This window comes from Megalopta genalis, chromosome 2, assembly GCF_051020955.1.
Source record: "Megalopta genalis isolate 19385.01 chromosome 2, iyMegGena1_principal, whole genome shotgun sequence".
NCBI lineage: Eukaryota > Metazoa > Arthropoda > Insecta > Hymenoptera > Halictidae > Megalopta > Megalopta genalis.
The window spans coordinates 23,304,579-23,310,048 of record NC_135014.1 but is presented as its reverse complement, the minus strand read 5'-3'; the positions used below and the strand labels follow the sequence as shown (position 1 = coordinate 23,310,048).

Sequence of the window (5,470 nt, the reverse complement as noted above, 5' to 3'; positions counted from 1 at the left end):
ATCTTTTCAGTCGAATGTCTTATTCGAATTACAATTATGCATTATTCTTAACGAATTATTTTATATATTTATTCGAATGATTTTTCATCTATTGTTCGAATAATTTCTTCATTTTTTATTCGAATAATTCTTCATTTTTTATTCGAATAATTCTTCATTTCTTTTCAGAATAATTCCTCAGTTTTTATTCGAATAAATTATTCGAATAGAGATTGTAAGATTATTCGAACAATAACGCGAATTGTTTTTATTATTATATATTTTTATCATTTTTACTCCGTTTTGTGGAATCCTCTATTATTTCAATACAATGGTTCACATGCAAACCAAAAAGCTGCGTAAATAAAAATGTAGGTATTAGTTTGAACGTTTCGCTAAATAATCCGCATATTATAAGGATACAGAATAAATGAAAGTTACTTAAATATAATAAATAAGTCCACTTATTTTTGCCCGCGACTGTATATCCAATTTTTGACAATTACGTACTCAGAAAAGGTTAAAAAATCTTCTCTTAAACAACAATCTTAAACGAACCTAATACTAATAGAAAAAAAGAACCTAATAATTTCTAATTTTACAAACGATTCAAAATTGATAATCATTAATCTCTCAAAGGAAGCACATTCTTTTCGGAAGAAATGCTCCAGCATCAAGTAAAATGGCGTCCTCGTATAACGAAAGCGTTGCTGTACGAAATTAGGATTGAAAGTATGCGTCTTTGAAAAGACAGAGATGATTTTCGTTATGGTGGTTTAGCCGCGAGAATTTCTCTCGATATTCTCGTGGACAAGGGTGCCGGAGTGGTCGCGACACGCTGCTGAGGCTCGAGAGAGAGCGCGAGAGGGAGAGAGAGAGGGAGAAAGAGAGATAGAAAGAGAGAAAGAGAGAAAGAAAGAGAGAGAGAGCTCCATGGTTCGGCCGCTCTCCCAGATCAATAATACCATCCCATTCTGAGAGCATGCGCGACGGAACAACCCCGTAAGCGGGCTGGTTTCCACCCCCGACGCGCTTCTCGCACCCCTCCATGCAACATTCATAGCGCCATCAATATTATACGCGCGAAATAATAACCTGTGCATTTATTACGAGGGGGTGGAGGCATCGGGTCTCCAACCCCCGCCCTCACTCTGCTCGAGAGGTTTATAAAAAAACCCGGTGGCCGTCGGGGGTGGTAAATTATGCGTGTAAACGGTTATGCAAATCGATTGGTCGACGGGCGACCATTGATGGATCGAGAGCTTCTTGAAGGCTGTAGAAGGCGTGTTAGGATTGATTGTTTCGCGATCTAAAGAAGATTGTTCTCGATTTAATTGGTTTCTTTACGCGTTGATCGGACCATTTATTTTGTAAGTGCATTTCTTGCCATTTTGACAGAGCATTCAGTGAATGACCTTTCACCGGCCAATTAGTTGTCATAATTTGTTTGTAAAGTGGGTAAGTTGCTGTGAGTATATTTTTTTTTAAATACAACACTCTTATAAAATATGAATATAAAATTCAATAAAGAACAGCAACTACATTATTTATATATTTATATATGAAATATGAAGACAATCGAATATATGTGTACAGCGAAATTACATTTGATTGTCTTCATATTTCATATGTAAATATATAAACAATGTAGTTGATGTTCTTCATTGAATTTTATATTCATATATATATATATATATAATATATATATAATATACATATATATATATATATATATATATATATATATATATATATATATATAATAGACTTAATAATAAAATATATAAATTACTCCATAATAATCCTTGTACTTATTTAAATCAAATTTATCTCCGTATTTATATTTATGTTGTTTATACATATAAATCAATTCATATATTTAATATTACTATGAAGAATATTTATTCCAACAAGTTAGTTGTTTTTGACGAATACAAGCGTCATGAAAAAATAGCAACATTTCGTGTTATGACGGGTATACTCATCAAAAATTATCAGACCTCAGATTTTATGCAGTTATCACGAAGATGAGTATCTGCAATTTGTAACAATACAGAGATTAACAGTATTTAATAATTAGATTGAATAATAATTTGATTTTAAGCATTTCTAGCGGAAATGAGCAACAGAAATATCAAATTTTGAAGCCATAAGAAGAATTCAATAATACTGTTGCATTATCTTCAACTTATCAGAGTTATTTTTAAAAAAACTACTGTATTTTTATTTAATTTCTGCTTCTGTCGATCATCTTGGAACATTTCTATTTCATTTAATAAAAATAAATTGATTAAAGATGGAATAGAACTGCTAAATCACTGTTGTATACTGCAACAGATACAGACAATATTTATTTTGCATAAAAATCCACAGTCTATTCATTAACCACATACGCAATAATAACTATGGACTACTGCAACACGAAAGTAATTTCTGCCAGCTTGCCACAATCTTAGTTTCTGTATTATACATTGTGAAGCGTGTCGCAAGATACCCGATTCATAAAGTAGCCCGTCGAAGTGACAGCGCGAAGGCGATAGGTTAACATCATCCACAGACGAGACGAGCTGAACTGCTCGAAAAAGTGTCGGATTTTCATCTATAACTCTCCACAATGTCGAAGAAACCCTCGAAGACGCTGTTCACCAAAGAAACGTTGAATTATTTCACGAGGTAACTATCAACTCGACTTTCGCTCGATCGAAAAGACATTGATGGAAACGCTGGTTCCATAATAATCGACGAAAATACTTCTCGACTCGTTCAGCTACGAAACATCAGCGCGAGATGTTGCTCAAATTAGATGTTACACAATAATTTCCCGTAGAACCATTGAGATCGGTAATATCGAAACAAGTCGAATGAAATTGCTCGTTCGATCGGCAGTGATAGCGATTCATTATTAACATTAGATCTACCAAGTCAGCCGAACTGATTGGTTTCTAATTATTTCTTTTGAAATTTCTGATATTAAAAATTTCTTCCAAAATTTCCGATATGAAAAATTTCTTTCAAAATTTCTGATATATTAAAGCAATGTTTCTATATGAGAGAAATTTTTATATTATATTTTTATATTAAATTATTATAAAATATTATATACATACATACATCGGTCGCATTTAATGCTCAACAAATACGATCGAATAAATAAATACAGTCGACCCTTCACTAATGAGCAAATACTGCTGTACGTCGAAACTGCAATATCTGAAGTGCATTTATGGCGTATTCAAATGCACGAAATGCAAGTATTTTTCTAGCTGATATAAAACGCGTTTCCTTTGGTCAGATTTTGCGATCTGATATTACAATCTAACATCCTTTAAAAAGAATAAAAATCCTTGAAACGAACTATCAAAAGGATCAAATAATTATCCGAATAATTGTCTATTAAAGATCCTTGGCAAAGATAAAAATCCGAAAAACGAGCCGTAAAATCGCGCAATTGTTCAAAGAATTTTTCTTCTCGTCAACTTCACCGAGAACGCAAGTACATTCCCGATACGAAACGCGTCTCCTTTGTCCGGATTTCGGTAGAGCAACGAGCAAAAATTCTTCGGAGAGATCTAAGTTCGCTAATTTTCCCCGCACGCGAATTTCGGCGGCGGACGCTCTGTCCGCGATGATTTCGCGCACGATTTATGGAAAACTGCTTTTCAAGCACGCACTTCTGGGGCCCGGCGTTCAACTGGATGATACCCGTGGCGGCCATATCCGACACGCAAAAGCATCCGAGAATCATTAGCGGCAAGATGACGGTGGGTGAGTTCTCCCGAAGCACCGTGTCCACGGACCTTTCGGGGAATTCTGCAAAGCCGTTCATATAATAATCGGTCGGAGAGGAAAGGGATACGGGGACAAACGGGGCCCATGGCGAAGGGAGGAAAGGGTATAGTGGGGAACCACGGGAACGAAGGTAGGGAAAGGGCACGTGAAATAATTGCGCCGGCGAATAACCGCTTACGGTCTTAACGAGCGGGACGATGGAAACTGGTCCCCGGGAGGACCAAATATCGCGGTAAAAATTGTCCGACTCGCCCCGACGCCATTTTAATGCTCCGGCGATAAAGCCCGACCTCCGAGCATAATCCAAATTATTACGGGAATGGGCTAAACGTTTCAGTCGCCGCAGTCGTTCGCCGATCCGCATGGAAACGTTTTTATAAGTGACTTTTCCAAGCTACAATTCATTTGTTCCAAGTGTAGTTAGAATAAATAATTATATTTGATATTATGAATTATTTTCTTTCGGAATAAATTATATCAATTATCTTAATCGTTACATTTTCCTTGAAATAAATTGAATTGTAAGACAAGTTGTAATATCAAATAACGTATAATGATACAGAGAAATTGAAACGTTACTCCTTAAATTTTGGATCTTAAAAATTATACTAGATATATAAATATTATAATTAATTTTAATATATGAATTAAATTCATTTCTGAAAGAAGTAGACACTGATAAAATTCAAGCTGGAAATTAATTGTTCTATTAGTTCACCGTTCCAAGTGTAATGAAAATAAATAATTATATTTGATATTATCAATGATTTTCTTTCATAATAAATTTTATCAGTTATTATACATTTTCATAACAAAGTTTTCAATTATTAAGTTTTCTTTGAAACACGTCTAATTTTCTGAGAAATTGTAATATCAAATATTGTAATTATACAAGCAAATTTAAAGATTATCCCTGAAATTTTGGACATTAAAAATTGTATTATAACACATAAATATTATAATGAATTTTAATGTATGAATTTAATTCATTTCTAAACAAAACTAGATATCGATGAAATCGAATTACTTTTCATGTCTAATTAAACATATATGTAGAATCTTTGTTCTATTTTATTAGGCAAGCACTTTCTACTTATTCGAATAAGTCGTAACTGCGTTGATTCTGGATTGATTGTCAGCACTGGCTCTGTACTCGATGGTGTTCATGAGGTTCGCATGGAAAGTACAGCCTAGAAATTTGCTGCTACTGGCGTGCCATGCTGTGAACAGCGGTGCACAAATTACGCAAGGCTGCAGGTTTCTCAACTACCATTACCTGTCACCAGAAGCATCTGAATAGTGACAATGGATCCAACGTTTGAATAAGCGTTCACGTTTGATACGATTTTTGCATTGTCAACTTTTAGATATTATATTACATTCTGTATTACACATATATGTATATATACATGCATATGTAACCCTAAACGATTGTTAGTGGTTGCGATGATACAGGCGTTAAAAGAGAACTATAGCTAGGTCACAAGATTATACGGCGAATTTTTCTGTTCGCGAATTTTATTTAAGATCCCTTACAAAAATAAAGATAGCTAAAACGAACTATCGAAAAGATCACAGTAATTGTCCGAGCAATATTTCTTCTTGTGAATTTTATCGAAGATCCTAGGCGAAGATAAATATCCTGGAGGATCACACAAAAGAAAAACAAGAATTTTTCTTCTTCTCAATTTGATTAAAAATC

At 34.2% G+C, this 5,470-nt stretch overlaps 1 pseudogene; it reads left to right on the top strand.

Annotated features, from left to right (window-relative positions):
- The first annotated feature begins 2,511 nt into the window (after nucleotides 1-2,511).
- LOC117220625 (mitochondrial pyruvate carrier 1 pseudogene) lies at nucleotides 2,512-5,068 on the top strand (annotated as a pseudogene).
- The last annotated feature ends 402 nt before the right edge of the window (nucleotides 5,069-5,470 follow it).